The sequence below is a fragment of the Astatotilapia calliptera genome, chromosome 22, assembly GCF_900246225.1.
Source record: "Astatotilapia calliptera chromosome 22, fAstCal1.2, whole genome shotgun sequence".
NCBI classification, from domain to species: Eukaryota; Metazoa; Chordata; class Actinopteri; order Cichliformes; family Cichlidae; genus Astatotilapia; species Astatotilapia calliptera.
Window position 1 is genome coordinate 5427805 of NC_039322.1, and position 19957 is coordinate 5447761.

Below are 19957 nucleotides of genomic sequence, written 5' to 3' on the forward strand. Positions count from 1 at the left end.
TCCACATGTCCCCTTTTGTGGTATCCTACAGAAACATGTTTAAGGAGGAGTTCAACATATAAAATCCCTCTAAGAGTCAGTGAGTGGCAATCACCACAACCTCAAGCATGTAGGACCAAGACTGTGGTTTGGGGAAGTCCTTACTGAGGATCGACGGTGGTTTCCGGGTCAGGCAGATCCTCTTGGTGCCACCGAGACGGGCCGATAAACCGAGAAAGGAGGAGGGAAGCTGGGGCATGGAAACGACAACAAACTGGCATGTAGGGCAGGAAGGGCATTCATAAATAATACAATCACAAGCAGAGGTTATAAGCTGTGGTCCGACTCCTGAAATTGAAGTAAACTATCTCCATATGAATCCTCATCAAACAGTAGAGAAACAAATGCACACCTGTTATACATGACTGCATGATTATGCAGTCAGCCAGTTGTGCAGCCGGAGTGACACAGATATAATCGTGCATTATTGCAGCCGGAGTGACACAGATATAATCGTGCATTATTGCAGAATTGTTTTGTCACAAGTTTATCCATCCAGTCAGCTAAGAGCAGAGTGTGGGGCTGCAGTGGCTACACTCACACCAAACACTCACAGTGGAAGTCTGGAAATAAAGCCAAGCCTGATGAATGTTTGCTTCAACAGCATTAATCCACGGATCCAACCTGTCTCGTGTCAACAGTCCAGACTGGCGGTGTAATGATGTGGGGAAGGTTTTCCTGGCATGCTTTGTGCCCGTTGAGACCAATAAATCATCATTTTAAACCCACAGCCAATTCTGAGGATTGCTGCTGACCAGGTGCATCCCTTTATGGCTCCGGTCCCATCTCCTGAAGGATGCTTTCAGCATAATGATGCGCCATGTCACACAGGAAAGTTCAATGGCCTCGTCAGTCTCCAGATCAGAATCCATTAGAACACCTCTGGGGGGATGGGAGAAATTGGATCATTCTCCAGTGGGTCACACAAAATGAATTCACAGATGCCACAAAGAGGTGCGGCAGCTTTGAAAGCAGTGGGAGGCCCTGCACGGTTTGATGTTCCTACTAAAAGAGCTCAGTGAGTCTAAATTTGCTTGGGGGAGTTGAAATAAATGTAAATCATCAATATATGTAAACAGCCTTTCAATATACTGCGTGATCCACTTCAATAGACTACTCCCAAAGTTCAGCCTCACCATTCACACAAAGATGGACTCAGCAGAGCGACCTCAGTAGCTTGTAAACAAACGCATCAATCAGTGTAGCTGCAAAACTCCACTGCAAACTGTCACAAGGACACACACAGCGCAGAAAGTCGTGAGAAACGGTTTGCAGTTACAGCTTTGGAGCCAGAGACATCTTTTCCATTTTACATGACTTTGTGTGGAACAGTGGTGAGCCTTAAACATAAACTGCGTGTTGTTTCCCCGTATCAGTCAACACATCAGGAACCAGGATACTTTTGAGCAAAATGAGCTGTCACACCCGCCTGCTGGTGTTTTGTTGTGACAATCCACGTAACAAGGACATGAAAGATTAGTTATGTCCTCTTCTCCGGTACGGCTGCAGGAGAGGCTGCTCAGATTTGTTTGCATTTTTCATTGGTCACAAAGCTTTTTGTAATCTCTTCTCATTCCAGGTGTTGACTCTTCACTCGTTAACCTCAAACTAATTGGATTTGCTGCACAAGCTGACTTTAGGAACACTTAAAGTCTGTTGTTTCACCATTAGTCTGTGTTGTTTGTCAGTTATAAAGCTCTTCTAAGACCGCAGTTTCTGTCTGAGTTATCAAAAACACCTGCTGGTTTGAGAGTTTGACTATTGCTCTGTAAGGAGCCATCATATGGTGCCAACTTGAATTCACATAATCCATCATTTTACAAAAGAAACCACGCGCTGATTTTCAAATAGAACTGAAAATAATGACCTCATCTATATTTGAAGCTAATAAGAGACATTAACAAGGACATGCAATGATGTAATGCAAAAACTGAGTCAGCTAATGGGGTCATTTCTAATAAAATGTCCTTCAGTATCTTTAAGATTGTGATAAGTGGATGATGAAAATAAAAATGAAAGTTTTCCTGTTTAACGGAAGTGAAAGGTTTCTTCTAATGTCACCATGCAAAGAGGCAGTAATAGAGCACGCACACATGCACACGCACACATTATGAAATCACCTTATGCATCACTCAGCTTATTTGTAGCTCACGACTCCAAAAACCCTATTATGTGCTCATAGGCCAGTGGGCAGATGGAGAGGCGATGGAAAGATTATGGAGCTGAAATGTCCACTGCCTTGACCTGCAAAGATGGAGGGAGACAATTACATTTGTCTGAACTGTTTCCATAGCAACATTTTCCCTCTCTCTCCCTGTCTTTCTCTCCATTCCTTCTTATTTATTTATTTATTGGAAATTGAAGAGTTGCAGGAAATCAGTCAGCCTTCCATCCTTTAATAAGCGCCGACACCTTCTTTGCCTCGATGATGCATGGCGCGAGGCAGAGGGCGCACAGCTGATCTGCTCATTTGAAACTGTGGTAGAGGGAGTGGAGGCGCATGTGTGTGCGCTGGATCCAAATCAGTAATAAGCGAGTGCGCTCCCATTGTGTTTTGAAGCTGGCAAAAAGGAGAGGTCACGTTGAGATGAAAGCAGAAGCAGAAACTGTAAAGTCCATATTCCTCTTCCAGCAGTTTTCCAGCCTGTCTTTCATGCTCACTCACATGGTCATTTTCCCTCTCTCGGTCATCAGAGCACAGCAGAAACAAGCCAGCACTCCTGGGCTCTGGGTTGAATGTAATGCTGGCATTGTGAGATTCTGCTCCTACACTGATAGTGCAGTGTCACTCTGACTTGTAGTGCAGGTAGATTGCTCCATTTCTACTGGATTCAAATCAAATCCATGAAAGAAAAGTGCTGAAAATGTAAAAGTTTTCAGCCTTTTTTTGTTCGCCAAGAGTCAGAAACTGCTGCTTTTCAAAGTCACCGGTGTTTCTAAATTATGAAGAAGGTGTCCCTTGGCATCAGCGTGTAAGCACTCCAGGTTCAGACAATAATGAGATGGGTGTCTCACTCTCAAAACATCCTGTGTGCTTGTAAAAGACCCCACTGTTTCACACTAAAAAGCAGTGAGTAAGCATTGTTTTTCAAAGTGCAACTAACATCTATACTTCAATTCAGACTGTGTTTTAGCCTAAACTCTGATCTTTTCTTAAACTTTTTTGGTTTTTGCTTCCTAATTCTAACCAGCGAGTGAAAGCGACAATGTTGATTGGCTGACTTGACTAACGTCTGACACCCCCAGTTTTCTAAAGCCACAAGTTATTTCTGGCCAGGTGTGAAAACAGTCATGCTGAAGCAAATCATGTGTGTAATTTGAAGACAATCAGAGTGGTGGTTTTTGATGCTGTGGGATGAGAATGTTTTGGATTTTAATAAACATTTACATTTGCAACATTAATGCAAAAATGGACACGAAGTACATTAGTCTAAAGATTTTTTGTAACTCTGATTAGTCTCAGAATATATAAAACTGGCTACACATACACTTACTTTTACAATATAGATGTACTGAATCCAAAGAAATGCCAGAATGTTGCAGATTTTATTTATACAGAAGAGATGTGAGAGCAATGAATAAAGAGGGAAGTTATCATATAGGTACAGAGCTTAAGAGGTACTTCACTGATTTTGTTTTGTATGGGGAATCTTTGAGAGGCTTTTTTTAATGCCTCGTCTGAGTACGCCAACTGTATGGATGTGGAAAAAACATCACAGAAGCCCCTTTGAAGCTCTCAAATGCAGCAGAGATAAAATATAATCCTTTCTGCTTATAAGCAAAGCATCTCGCAGCAGTCGTTTGAAACACTGCTTCGTTCAAACACCACACCTTCAGTTTTGCATGCAGGCTTTCAGTCAAAAAGCAAACTACTCTGATGGCATCATCTTTATGATTTTTCATATTATAGCCTACAGCTACTGTCTCGATTTGAGTGGCAGAGCAAAACCAGCTTCAGTGTGTAAAATCAGTGAAAAGCTCCAGGCGTTTGAATTTTTTAAAAGTGAGCTTCATAAAAAAACAGCCAGACCAGCTAACAAATACCAAACTGGTGCAACTCCAAGGCAGCCTCTTCTTCTTAGATTTTCATTGTCGTTTCCTTGCAGACCAGCAGGGGGCAGTGCTGTCCTGGCGCGCTCCAGCGGACACCCACAGAGGAGCGTTAAAGCAGGCAGCAGAGGACGAACACAGAGAAACAATGTGTGGAGCCACTCCCTGCACATTACACCCAGAATGGAAATCATAGTTTTCATTATTCCTCTCAGAGAGTGCAACTGATGGCATTTTGAACGTTTGTGAGTGTGGGTGGAGTGAGCAGTGGGAGGTGTTGGGAGGGAGGGAGGTGGGTGAAGGTTGTATCTAAATGGTTTTAATGGATCACAGAGTTCAACTTACTGCCATTGTCTCTTCATTCAGATGATGCTAAACAGACGCTGCTGGAGCCGCTTTAGCTCACCTGCGTGTTTTCATTTGGTTTATATCGGAGCTGATTTGTGTGTGTGCGTCCTCCTGAGTCTGATGATGATGATGATGCAGTGTGTCCTTTTGGATGCTGCAAAGCTGAAGGCTTGCCTGCATCATGCTAGTGTGTGTGTGTGCATGCCTGCAGCATCTCTGTGTGAAACGTGTGACTGTGTGTGAGTTTCCCATTTATGCCTATAGTATGCAGCCAGTTGAAAAGCAATGAGGCGTATTTGTGTGTGCACTGGTGCTGAATGTCTGCGCTGTGTAGTTAAATGTGTGTGTGTGTGTGTGTGTGTTACAAGCAGTCTTTCTCCAGACTGAGCCCTAACAGGATCTCAGGAGCAGCTGTCGATTTGTCCCAATAGCCTCTCACTTTCACATTTTGCTCTCTTCTCTTCTTTCATCTCCTGCTTTCTCTCCTCTCATTGTCTCTACAAAGTCACCACTCTCCTCTTCCCTTTTTACTTTATTTTTTCCTCCTCCGCTTTCATCTCCTGCCACCCCTTTTCATATTGTTGTTTCCTTTCACCTTCTCTCTCCATGTCTCCCCTCTTCTTTCCTTTCATCTGGTCTCTTCCCCATTCCTCTCCTGCTGATGTTTTCTTTCGCTCCTCTCCTTTCCTTTACATTCCTCTCTTTTTATCACTTCACTTCCTCTTTTATCTCAAATCTCCCTCTTCTCTCATTACCCCCTCACTCTCATTGTTTTCTCTCTCTTTTCCTCTTCTTTTGTCTCCTCCTGTCATCTGCCTTTCTGTCTTCCTTGTTTGCATCCTCTCTTCCTTTTATTTTGCAGATTTTCCCTCTCCTCTCCTCTCCTCTCCTCTCCACTCCTCTCCTCTCCTCTCCTCTCCTCTCCTCTCCTCTCCTCTCCTCTCCTCTCCTCTCCTCTCCTCTCCTCTCCTCTCCTCTCTCCCCCTAACATTTCGATATTGTCTCACTTTCACTGTGCCTTTTTGCTCACCTCTTCTATTCTGCTTCCCGCTTCCTTTATGCCAAATTCGATCGATGACATTCTTCTTTCTCTCTTTTTCGCTCCCCCCTCCCCCTTCTCCCCTCCATCTCTCACTCTTTCTCCCTTTCAAGTGACAGGAAATGAGATTCTAGCTTACTGGCTTATTTCCACCTGTCCCCAGTTTGACCTTTGCATGTGCCTTTCTCTGTTTCTAACACACACACCTATCCACCCCCTGACACACACTCATGCATATACCTTCCTCAACTTTCCCCGCACGTACGCTTCCCTCAGCGGAGACAGTCGGGAACGTCGGCTCACGCACTCGCGTGTCTGTGCACACACATTCGCAAAGCAACAACCATTTTACTTCGACACTTTTCCACCCACATTCGCGAACACATGGTTCACTTCATTCCACTACATTGTATCACCTCACAAATCGCTCTCAATTGGCTCCAGCTAGAAGAACACACAACCTCTCTAAACTGTTTAATAACATCATTAATCATTTTGCTTTGACTTCGCGTTGGCACAGCCGGCTCCATAAGTGGTCTGAAAGTGGGTTACCATTTAAGGGGCCCCCGAGCTATGACAGGGTCTCCTAAAAGTTCTGAATTAATTGGTCTTTCATCTTGTGCTACATGGTCTTATGTATCGCTATATACACGGACACAGACTGTGCGGAGAGAGGAATGAGAACCAATCGCAGCAGATATCCCAGTTTTTAAAATTTGGTTTTAAAGGCTGTTTTGCACGCTTGAAAAGTGCAACTCAGTCATGTATTTTTAATAGTCAAAGATGGAGAGAGATATTCACCACGTCCTGCAAATTATATCCACCAAATTGTTGTGATTTAACCCACTGATGTCCACTCTGCAGCACCAGTGCAATGAAAATATATCAGACACAACAGAGTTTTGCCACTATTCACGAGGGATTGTCAATTTAATCAATTCCATTTATGTTATATCATTCCAAATCACAATAATAGTGGAGAAGCAACAAGACAAACCCTGAAAAGGGAGAGATTTTTCCTTGGTTTTGCTTTCTGCTATTATCCTTGTTTCTGCTGGTGACATGAAACAGTATCTGCAACCCATTCAGATACTGGTCTCCCAGGGAGGCACATCCGGAGGAGATACCAGGACATGTGTGTTACAGGAGGAGAGCCGGACAAGTACCAGCGTCTGCTCCGTTGTGTGAGAAAAAGCAGCAGGAGGACTACGTCCTACTAAATGAACTCACGTAGATAGCTTAAGTTCAAGTTTCTAACTGTTAGAAACAAACTCCGTGAGGCTAGTGTGACAGTCAGACATCCTTTAGTGGCAGCTGTGCTGACAGCACCTGTGCAGGTGAAACAAACACACAGTGGTTTATGCTTCCATTAGAAACACTGATATCCCTGAAGTTTAACTGGCTTTATATTTCACTAGCCTGGCCCACGTCCTCATTTAAGATTTGACAGTGTTTTAGTAGGTAAAAGTGAATGCTTTGACATAAATTGAGCTGCGGTTTGGGGAAGGCCACGAAGGGGATTGGCGATGGCTCCCGGGCCTGGCAGATCCCCATACTCTAAATAGAAATGAAAAAGTTAAAGAATTGAGAACAAGGAGGGAGGGAGGGTGGGGCACGTAAATGAGAATGAACATCTTGCAGAACTGGGGGAAGCTATGTAGATGACAACTGGAAGGAGCGTGTTTGGAGGCGTGGTCCTGCTCCTGAAATTCCGATACATAATCTCCAATATATGGAGGATCAGTTGTTCCCTTAGTTGAGCAGTCTATGTTGATATATGAAGCACATTTGCTTTCTCATAGCTGTATTTATAGTTAAACTTAATTTCACAGAATTACATTTCTTTTAATTTTCTGCTATGAAAGTGCTTTGAAACTTTTTTTCATAATAAGTCTTTATGATTTAAATCATACATTTTCCTGAACATGAGATCATGGGATCTAGAAGTCCTTGTGCTTTTAACATATCATTGCTGTGTTATGGTTATAATTATTGGTTTTGTGATGTCTCTAGTTTCCCGTACATTATTTCTTCTGCTGTCTCTGTGGTAATTATTTGCCTAATTTCCCATTTTGATTTGTTTAGTTTGGTTTCTCATGTGTCTTGTTCTTGCTTTTCAGCTCTTTCCGCTTCACTGTGATCACCTGTCCCACCCTCATTAGTCTCACCTGTGTTTGGTCACCACTCGGTCTTGTATTTTGGCCCCTACCACCAGCAGAGATGCAGAAAAGAACATCAACCACAGAGGAACCCAGTGTCCTGTAAGTGGCAGGATTGACTGAGTTTTATCCAAGTGTGGCATCTCCATGAACTTCAGATCCAACATCGCCCTCACACAAAAACCGATTTGACCCTAAACACCGAAGCACAAGCTGAACAACATCTTGTACCTGTGCAATGCAGTAAGAATTGCTCTGACCTTTCAGAGGAGACCAAATAACTACTTATAGGAGGGCCAGCTCTCCAGGACAAGCCTCAGCTGTATATTCCCACTTAAAAGAGACAGCAAACTGTTTTCAGGCTACAAATGTTCACATTTTGCAGAGGAAATAGAAGAGTTAAGGAGGCCATTCATGTAACCATCACTGAACAGAGGTGATGGGCTACAACACAAATTGTAAACCACCCAAGCTCAAGATCCTAGCCCAAGGTGCTTTTTGCATATTTCAACCGACACGATCACACAACGAACCAGCTCATGAGCATGTCGTGGTGGGTCAGAACCATCTGCGGTTAAATACCTGAGACTCGCCATCAGCATTTAGAACTGAAGAAGCCTTCTGGATGAGGTGAAACATCTTCATGAACCTAAAAGAAGTCCAACTGCCTTCAGCTCAAGCACCCACGCAGACATATTTTTACCGCAACCTCCCACACAGCAGCAAGTGTGAAAAAATGGGTAATTCCTTTTTGACTAATGACTGAGAAATAATTCCAGTGCTGAATAGCCAAAGGTTAAAATGCAGCAGTGCCACAAAACTTTTTACTTTGTTTCCTATAGATTTGAGAAGGATGCACAGTTAAACGATATTACTTTGTAATGCCAAACCAAAGTTATGTATAGTTTGCATGTTCCAAACATCAGCAGGTAGCTTTGCTTTGTTTTGTGAATGCATTTTCTCTGTTTAAAAAAACAAAAATCAGATTAGTCGTCAGTGATTTTGTCACAGCAGCATGCTTGACATTTTCTACAGTGGATTTTGTGTTCCCACCTAAGGGGGGGGGAAATCTGTGTTTTTTTTTCTCGGCATACTAAATATAGTTGTTACTCATTAATCAGTAAAGGGAAAATGGGTCACGTATCACATTTCCTACCAATTAAATTTATACAGTCCAACAGTTTTGATCTGTGGGAAGTTCTAAATTTGCTTTTTTTTCCCACTGTGACGTGTGACTTTATTTATTTTTTTGTTTTGGGGAACAGAAAGCTGAACAGATGGGTTCTACTTGTCATTTTTGTGCAATAAGAGGGTATTAGGCTCATTCTCTCCACTGACTACTGTTGGGCTACAAGAAAGTCACCATGCTTGATGCCAAGTTGTCGTGATTCCTGTACATCCAGCGCAGAGCCTCTAGTTTGTCCTAAAAACCTCCGTTGCCTCTCTCTGTTAGGGTGTCTGTATGTGAGTTCCCTGTTTGTGTGGAGCCCCACTGCTTCTCAACAGATTCAAATGCACACCTGACACTCATCAGCTAATCAAGCTCGTCTGTAAATGTACACCGGCTCATCCATCCGCTCTCACACTGATTTTTTTATTTTTGTCAAACAGCAAGTTTGATGAGATGTTTTGGCTCCATATTTAGTTCTCTAGTGCTTCTTAGCTGTTTGCTTCTTTGACTTTGCTCATCCTGTCTTCATTTGCTCGAGATAACAGCATGTCAGGCTTACAGCTCTTTGTTAAGCCTGTCAACTCCCTGTTGACAAATCCTACCTGCCCACTGTCAACCAGCTCCTGTTCATTTGGACGTAGCATTCTCAGTGGGAGAAAAGTTTCGTCTCTCATCCAAATGACTTCAGTCTCAGCTGACTGCAGGTTTCTCCAACCTTATAAACTGTACATTTTACAATGTACAATGACTGAAACTAGCCCACTGAATGACCAATGGGCTGTGAGGTCAGTTCGTTGATCATTAATATGCAAATTGTCATGACCAGTAATCAACAACCACTCATCTAAGCCCACTGATTCATCTGGAAAACCCTAAACTTCCTGCTTGGACTCACACTGAGGTTGAATCTAGACTTTCCTAAACAAAGCCCTGCTGCACCCTGGTTTTATAAAATGAAGAAACAAACCCAGGTATCTTTGTTATCAATGGGTGGGTTTATTCACCTCAACAGTGGAAACCGGGCTAAGGGGCTAAGCTGGTTATTAACCCAAGCTTTATCAGCGTAGCTATGAGCACATTCACATGAAAGAGGTGAGGATGGCTGCACCTGAACAATCACAAATATGGATAAGTCTGCTGACAGCAGAGAAGCTGATCGTATGAAGGAGGATAAAACTAATTTCAGAAAAATAGGAACAATTTAAATGGACCACAGACCAAAAGCAGCAGTATGAGTGTATACAAGTATTGAATTAAAGTGGCGTATGAATATGTGTGTGTTTGTGTGCATGCTTTAAACACTTTGGTCCGTCCAGACTGGAAAACATTACATCAAAACATTTAAAGCCACAAAGTATATCTTGCAAAAATTCTCCCTTTTATGCAACTTTAGTGAAATAAAGTCACATTTAAGAATCTGCAGGAGAAGACAGAGACACTCATAAAACCTTTTGACCTCTGCAACATCAGAGTGATGTTGGGGACGTTGACCGAACTGCTGATGTGTAACCTGGAACATAACGTGTTCTGGAGCAGGTTATGTACCAGGATTAACCCTGAAGCCCAAATCCTACTTCACAGCTGCCAGCTCTTTGTGTCTTACACTTTTTCAGATTTGCTGTTCTCTGACTGCTCCCAAGATGATTTATTGAATAAATCACTTGTTTGAGGAAACCTTAAACAGTTTACACTCAGTTAGACACAGTTTGCAGAGCTCATTTAATCTTTTCGAAAAACTCCAAACACATGGTTACTCACTAAAACACATTTTTGCACAGTTATTCACATGAGGCAGAAGTTAAACGTGATTACACAAAATTGTTCACACTTGTAACAGATGTGATGAAACTCAATTTTGCAGGGGTGAGTTGGAGGACGAAATCAACAACGGATGGAAACAATGAGAGACACGAAGAAGAAAGATGGGGGAACACAAAATCCAGTAAATTTAACTGTGTTAGACCATGTTTACCATGTTTGTTTATGGAGCAACAACCCATATGAGATAAATCAGAGGAATGTGCAACATGAGACTCGAGTGTGTCCCAGGCTATGATTTACTCATGAAAGTTTTTCCCCACATTGTGTTTACTTGATTCATACTATAATTATGTTGGATGAATTAAAAAAAGAGTTGAAATCTCCTACTTTCACAAGTAATCTGTAGTTTGATAAAGGTATAGCGGTGTTATACAGACACAGCAAATACAAAACATACACACGTTACTCAGGAAAGCCCAAAGTAAACAGTTCAGTTCACATGATTTTGAATTGTTCTAGTGACACTTCTGCACATCATGTTGTAAATAAAAGACGTTTAGGGCCCTACTTTCATTTTGTACTCCATGCTTTGTAACTTTAAGCGTAGAGGTTTGGTGTAGCTGCCAAAAAAAAGCAGAAGATCTGAGTTTGATCCTTGAAGTTGCATCAGGAAGGATATCAGGGGTAAAAAATCTGCCAAGTCAAACATGGAGGTACCCACTGTTTTTCTGTGTAACTTTTATAGAAATGCACAATGGCCAGCGGAAACTAGGGCTGAACGATATATCGCATTTGCGATAATATCGCGACATGATCAAGTGCAATTTTCTAACCGCAAAGGCTGCGATTATAAGGCTGTCCAAATTACTACCATATCCCAGAATTCATAGCGCGGCCCAGCCAAACTCCAGTTTCCAGCAATGGCGGCCGCTACTAAGTTTTAAAATTACTCATACTAATCTTTCTGGGTCACAAAATAAACTTTTAACATATTTTCAGGCGAGAAAGTAGTTGTGTAAACATAAAATATCTGCTCGGTTTATCAAGATATCCCATATTTGCAAAAGTGCTTCGACGTTTTCAGAGGCGTCTGCTACCCACCAGCTCGACAGCTAGCCGGGAGCTCGAGGGTTACTGATGCGGCCGAGAACGGCACAACTCCCGGCACATCATTTTCAGATCACCGCGGAGTTTCGCTGCTCGGGTTAAACGTAATATATAAGTCACTTAGACAACCTAAAAATGTTATTGTTGGGCTTTTTTCAGTGTTTTGTTTGTTCGTGAGTAAATCGGTTTGGCTGAGATTAAAGTTATTAGATTAGATAAAATAAAACTTTATTAATCCCCCGGGTGGGTTCCTCCTTGGTTTTCACACAGCTGACTAAACGTCAAACAGAAAACTTATTAAACAGAAGTATGAGACAGTCGAGAATTTACACCAGTGTCTGGTTATATTTTAGATAGCAAGAAGCAGACGGCCGAGTTTATTAAACTCCACCGAGACAGCGGTGACGCTAATCAGAACTAGCCTTCTGATTCAGAAGGCTAGACCGTCCAATTTCACGCCTTTAAACTTTAAAGGCGTGTTTGTGTGTGTGTTTATACAATTGCTATTATGTTTGCACTTTATGTGTAATGTTACTGACTGCAGAGATCAGTAAGATGTGTGTATTTTTTATTTATTAGTTTTATTTATTTAATATTATTTTTTAATTGAATGACTGTCTAGTAGTTCACAGATGTCGAAAAACTGAGTGTGGTAAAGCCACTGATTTTTTTTATGTATATTTCTGCAATCTGCACATTGTACTGACTTTCATTTTAATGTTTACACCAGGGTTCCTTGTCAGCACTTTATGCTCAGATGTTTGTAAGCTAAAAATAAACTATTGTGTATGTTCAAATATACTGTTGTGATTGAAGAAGTTAAATAAAAATGTCAGTCATCAATTCATGCATCACCTCATGTCATCATAACAGAGGTCTGTCTTCCAGGAAAGAACAGTTTAAAATTAATGTAATATAGTATTGGCCATACTATATGATGTATTGCTTGTCTTTGTTTAATAATACAGAAGACAAAGACCTTAAAAAATAATCGCATATCGCATCGCAATCGCAATATTGGGGCAAAAAATCGCAATTAGATTATTTTCCATAATCGTTCAGCCCTAGCGGAAACTGTCAAGACTTTGGTTGCATGTTGTGAACATTGCTTTTAACTTATTGTTGCATTGCGTAACATGTGCTCGGTAGTGTTTGTATTTTGACTGGCTGTGTGTGCGTGACCTGATGCTATGGTGTAGGTTTTGGGTTCAGATAAAAATGTTTTGATGTGTTTGCAAAGTTTTGCCAAGTCAGAGTTTACAGACTGCAGTTTAAAAATTGGATTTTTGTGCTTACAGTGTTGAGAAAAAAGGTGAAAGGTTTCAAGAGATGTGTCTTAGAAACTGTGAAATGTTTTAATTTAACTTCTGATACTTCTGATATCTCAGTACTGCAATAAGAAAAACACCTCTGGTATTTTTAGGAAACTTCTTTTGGAATGGCACCTTTTAATTCCTGCTTTTATCACTTCTAGTACAAAAACTGCATTTTTTCCAAAGTGCCTTGCAAGGATCTTAATAGAACTTTTGTCTTTGCAAAAAATATTTATAAATTTATTGTACATAATCTCCTGGTTTTATAAACTGTTTAAATAGTTATCATCTTCACTTTTAAGTTAAGATAAATTAAAGAACATGTGATGCACTTGAAAGCAGGACCTAAGTTTCAAAATTGTCTCCTGTTCAGATAAGATTATATATATTTACAGCAAATTTGCAACAATTACATGTTTGAAGAGGAATGTATTGCTGCTGGAAATATTTTACATAACGAGGAAAGTCTTTAATGAACAACAAGACAAGTGCCCTTGCAAAAAAAAAAAAAAATCCACCAAAGGCAATTAACCTTGTTTATGCTAATGGTTTGCCACTCGGTTCTTGGTTAACGATGGACAAAGAAAAGAAAAAAGTGGAGGCACGTAAACATTTAACCCACGCTTCAGTTTTTCACCATCCTTTAGCAAAGTGTTCTCGATGCTTAAACCTAAACGGTGGATTGTGCATAAAAGATAGAGCCTCCTACTTTCAAACAGCTTAGTCACTGAGTGTAATCAATAAAGCAATTATGCTTCCTTACATTTACTATTATAAAAAAGTAATTTGTAGGCGTCAGTGTTTATCAACTTAATAACTGCACAGGCTCCAAATGACTCCAGCTGTACAGACGAGTTGACAAAACATCCAAGCTGTCTGGAAGTGATTAAGTTTTAACCAAAATAATTTATCGTCTCAAGGGCTGTAATTTCACTCCTTTTAATTGGTGTCTGGTTTGAATCCTAATAGTATAATTTAATTATATATGTGTATGATATTATATTAAAATTTATTATTGAGATATTGAAATTTTAGCTGGTTTAAGTGTCACACCCTTCACTTTTGCTGCCTCCTAGAAAGTAACTCTTTCCCTGTATATCTCTGTGCTTCTGCGTGTGTGTGTGTGGCTGCCAATCTTCTGCACTGTTATATACCATAAATACCAGTCTTCAACTCCACCATGTCACAAGATTGTTGACTCGGCTTCCCAGTTAGTCACAGTCAGGCCATTCTCGCTTGCTTGGTAAACTGTTTGCTAATCCTCATCCCTCTTTTCTGGCAGTTTTTTTCCAGCCTGACTCGAGCTATTGTTTCTTTTCTGCTCCAGACTCGCACACTTCCTGCACTCTGGATTCTCCTCAGCTAATGTCTGCCTTCGCTCATTCTCTGGCCCGTCTAATCTCAGCTCCCCCGTCTCAACATCAGCCTCGGCCACAAACTGCCTGCTCCAAGCCTCGTTGCTGGCTCCACGCTTCCCTACCTCAGCTCACTCCAGGACTTAAAGAGACTCTATAATTCATTCTACCAAATCCATTGCTAGTTTCTAATAAATTATTCCTTTGCCTCTACTTCCTGCCTTAGATCCCATGATCTGCATCTGGGTTTGCCTTGACTGACAGCTGCGGTCAAGTCCTGGATCAGACTCCATGCTGTCCCCCCAATTCACATTTTCAGGCTCCAAATCTGATAAAACGACAGTTTAATACCACACCAAGTTTAAGCTTGGAGAGATCTCTGAGGGATATCACACACAGTCTCTTGCTTATTCACAGTGCAGTAAAACACTGAGGAAAACACTGTGTTGCAAAAGATGTAATTAATTTCCAATTACTGGCAGTGAGAACCACAACTGTTTCCAGTAAACACAACAGTACTGTTTGTTTAAGCACTGATAGCTAGAACGGAAAAAACACAAAATTATGCATCCCAGTACGTGAGCCACAACCATCTGCACTTGACTTCAGACTAGATGAATAAGGCATGTTTGGATTAACTGAAAATTAGCTTTATTTTGCTAAAACTGGATGATATAACTTGTTTATCTCTTGCAGTCCCATGTGTCCTACAATTAATCCTCTCAATAGCTGAAAAAATGGTGACAGTGTAAATGATAACTGGTTACTATTAAAGACGCATATTCAAAAACAGTTTGATTTAATGTTCAGAAATATCTGAGATCGATTTGATATTTCTCATAATAACAGAGAAAGTTTGATTGATTGGTAATTTATTTCAACATGTGAACAATATACAAGTACATTTTAGAAAAGAAATGAGAGAAAAAAAATATACTATACAAATTACATACAAAAAAACATTCTGATTAATTTACATGTTGAAAGGGAGTGGGAAGAAGTATACACTTATTTAATCCCACCCCTGTCCCATAAATTATCAGTGAATATTTAGTCAGCTTCCTTACTGATATAATTTGTAATAAAAATAGTGAACAGATTTCTGATATACTATATACTATAATATCACATCATGAATTTTTTGTTTGTTTGTTTTTAAATAGAGACATTCACTTAATTTAAATATTTTCCTTTTCTTTATAGATCGAGAAGATCATATTTTTATAACTCTTTTTGAACAGTTTTATGTTTGGACATTGCTTTAATTCCATATTCAGTTTGTTCCATAGTTTCACTCCTTGAACAGAAACACAAACGCCTTTTCTTGTAGTACGTACCTTCATTGTTTTGAAGTTACAAAAACCCCTTAAATTATAACTTCCTTCTTTCAAAAAAAACATACTCTGAATATTACCTGGCAGTTCTTTATTTTTTGCTTTGAATAGAATTTGTGCTGTTTGGAATTTCACTATATCGTTAAGTTTGGGACATTACACAAAAACACTTCCTGACTAGGGCTTGTAACATGCTCAGAGACCCCACTGCTTACTGTTTTACTGTTCTCACTGCCTCTTAGCAAGAGGCTTAGCAGCATTTAAAGAACAACAGTTAAATTGTGCCCCTTCTTTCCCAAGCCATTAGACTTCTAAACTTATGCTATCTATCTATCTATCTATCTATCTATCTATCTATCTATCTATCTATCTATCTACCTACCTACCTAGCTAACTAGCTAACTGGCTAGCTACCTATGCACAGAAACTTACCTACCCAGCTGCTACACCAGTGAAGCAGTCTGGGAAGGTCAGCTGCTTCTGTATGTGAGAAAGATGAGAGAGATCCAGTTCAGAAGAAAGAAGACCTACATGGCCCATGTCTATCGTGGGACAGGATGTGATGTGGTTGGGTAGTGCAAGTACCTGGACATCCACATCAACTCAGGCTGAGCTGAACAGAGGCTGTACACAAGAAGTAGATGAGTAGGCTCTATTTCCTAAGGAAACAGGAGTTCTTCAATATATGCAGTAAATGGAAGATTATCTATCAGCCAGTTGTCGTGAGTGTGGTGAAATTAGCTGTGGTTTTTTGGCACTAACGTACTCAATTAACTGATCCGGAAGGCTGGCTCTGTGATTGTTGTGATCTGTGATTATTTCAGTATTGCTTGAGCCTCTGCAACAAAATAATTTCCTAAATATGAGATAAAGTATTTCTCATTTATTCTCATTAATGAGCATTCACATAAAGGGAAACTTAAAATTATAGTGTGGATACAAAACAAATAAGAATTAATAGTTTCAATAATTATCACTGACACATTGTAAATTTAAAGAAAAGCAATAAATGATTAGGAGGAAGTGATTTTCTGGCTTAAATCATAAAATGTTAATTTCATTTCGGAAGGAAATGCTAGAAAATCCTCGCGGCCAAATTTCAGCTCGTGACCTTTACTTATTGTCCCTCTTATTTCTTCCTGACATTTTGCTACTTTCACTATCAAACAGATGCAAAAACACCTAAAAAATGAGTAAAAAAAGTGTGTCAGTATGGATGAGACCGACTTTTTACATCAGTATGCTGATCCTAGGGAGGGCTCCGGCAGAAGCAGATCCTCAAGAGATTTAGCAGTTCAGCTCGGTACATCCCGAGAGTCTTTCACTACAGGCTCAGATTTTTAAAACTACTTTCCTGAGAGGCAGAAACATGGCTTTCCACTGCAGAGGGACAGGAGCAAATTAGTAAGACAAAGAAACCCAAGGCTAAATGTGTTAAAAAGAATTAATAATTTAAAGGGCAAGTCCTTCCTCTGATATGCTCAATCTGTGATGCTCGGCTCAACCCACAGGTTATTTTGTAATGAAATGTTATTATTTTATTGAGATCGCTAGATAGAGAGACAGAGGCAGAGAAAAAGTGGTTTAACATAATAGAACAATCCTAGTTTGTGTCCAGTGTACCCTGCTCTGGTTGGTTAACGGTGTCTGTTTCGGGCCTGTTAAAGTGCAGCCTGATAGCTGTGGGGACACACGAGTCTCTGTGGCAATTATCTGTCAGTCTGCAGCAGAATGAGTTCCTGCAGAATGTTTGCAGTAAAGTGGTTTAGAGCCGCAAACTCAGGAATAACTCATCTTGGGGAGAGACAATATGCATTTAGTATGCACAGAGCTACCCACAATGCATCTCCAAATTGTACTCTTTAGGAGGATTGAGATAGAGAACTTTTGTTTCTGCACAATCTTCTTGTAGCGGCATCAGCTTGGAGCGCATTAAATGTTTTCTATCAGCCAAGGCAGACAGATATTTAGCATAAAAAGCGATTTGAATCAGGATTTGCTTCTGCAGCAAGTCAGTTTTTATAGAAATCTGATTAATTTTGCTAGTTTTGTTACTTTTCACCATAAAAAGAGATGTGAATTCTTCTAAAACTAATCATGTGAGGTGTATGTCATCATCAGATGAAGGAATCTAATCCTGTGCATTGAGAATATTTCTTAAATTTGTTTTTTGGCTTTTCGGAATTGTTTTCCTAACTCTTAGCAATTACTAGACAACAAATAAGTTTATCCAATTTGTGAATGCACGAGAGGCTGGTGCCTATCCCAGCTGTCATGGGACGAGAGGCAGGGTACACCCGGGACAGGCCACCAGTCTGTTACACAGTTAACACAGAGAGCAAACAGGAAAGAAAGAGATATTCAATTAGAAATTTTAGATTTACTAATTAACTTAACCCATGCATGAAGGAAGTACCCAGAGAGAGTCCATAGAGACACAGGGAACGTGCAAACACACAGAAAAGCTTAAACCTTGGACTTTCTTACTGTGAGGAAACAATGCTAACCACTACAGCACTGTGCTCTTTTAATTTCATTACAGGGGGTTGCTACTTTTTTAGAGCAGCAATAATGCTGAGAGAAATGAAATTCATGAACTTGGAATCTTGGATCTTATTGTTTTCACCTAAAATTGGTTACTATTTGATTTGTTTGTTTTTTTTAGAGCTCATTGGTTTTTATTTCTTCAGCCTTAAGTTTAATGGTGGACCGTTTTGAAGAAGAGGAGGATGCAGATGTAGCTTCTTACCAGGGTGCCCTGGTTCCTTAACAGCTGACACAGAGCTTGTTAATCCAGGTAAACTCCAAGGTGGTATGATATCAGTTCCAGATCTTTTGCAAATACTCCGAGGTCAGCAGCACAGGAACCCCCAACTGATGTTTGGAAGACCTGTAGTGTTACCATTGTGCCTTTTTGTCCCGGGAGGCTTCAATACCGTGATTGCAACTTTGTGTCCAAACCTTGAACTTATCACAAGGCTGAGAAAGAAAAAGGATATGTTAATGGTGTAAGCAGACGGTGGGATTTCATCTTGCTTTTCTCTCTCCTGTCGCTAGTGAACAAGACCCTGATATACTTGAACTCCACTCAGGACAGTAACTGGTCCTTGACTTGAAGTGGGCACTCCCCCCTATTGGCTGAGAACTATGGTCTCAGACTTGGAGGTACTAATTCTCTTTCTTGACACTTAAGAAGGTCAACACCACATCATCTGCAAAAAGCAAGGATGAAATCCTGAGGCCAGCGAAGTGGAGACCCTCAACCAACGTGGCTAAGCTGAGACATTCAGTCCAAAAACTATGAACGGATGACGGTGACAGCAGAGTCCAACACCCACCGAGTCTGAGAGACAGAAAAGAGATAACAACAGCCATCTGTTTGCGTATCCTTGTGTGTAACAGTTACATTAGATATAGTGATATCCTTGTAAAAATAGATTCATTTGACAGATCAGGCAACTTTGTGATGATTACTTTTTGCTGCTATTTAAAACTCTTCTGTGCGCCAATTCATGTAAGATAGGTCCAACAAACCAACTTTATTATATGAATTTTAACAACACAATTTTTGTAGAAAGGAAATAAAGCCTGAACATGAGAACAAGCTGGTCAGGTTTAACCAGACGTTTACACTCAGGGGTCTGTAACCTGATGGGGCGTGGCTGGTATACAGATTTGCCACAAAGATTTTTAGCTGTTGTGTCCAGCTGTATATCCTTTATTATGCAGCCCGGATACAGTTGGTGAACCGACTCCATCTGCAGAAATTTTGACAAAGAAAACAAAAAAAAAAACCCAGACAAAGCACACTGTCATTCTCAAGTAATATATGCATACTGCAGATTTCATCGTTATACTTGCACAATCTGTTCGTGTCTAGGTGTGCACTTAAAATAGGCTCCACTCAGTCTCAACCACCTGAGCGTTCTCACTAAGTTTCAGTGCACCTCGGCCATACTTTGTATTGTTTGCACAGTAAATATAAACCTTCCTATAATACCTATCCATATTTGATAAGTATGATCATCAATATTTCCTCCAGGTGAGTGGTATTTTCCACAGGAGCAATAACCACACAAGTATTCGAAGGCAGACGCTAACATTTTTGCTAGACAAAGATGATCAGTTCAGATTAGCTGCCTGTTTATCTTGGACGAGATCTCAGCATCCTCCTCACATTTGAGCCATTTTGCTGACACTTTCAGCACTGGAGGCAGTCGCAACAAATGCTGAAATCAATCTTGCAAACCCGGTGAGTCGATAAAGATCCACAGTCTTTCA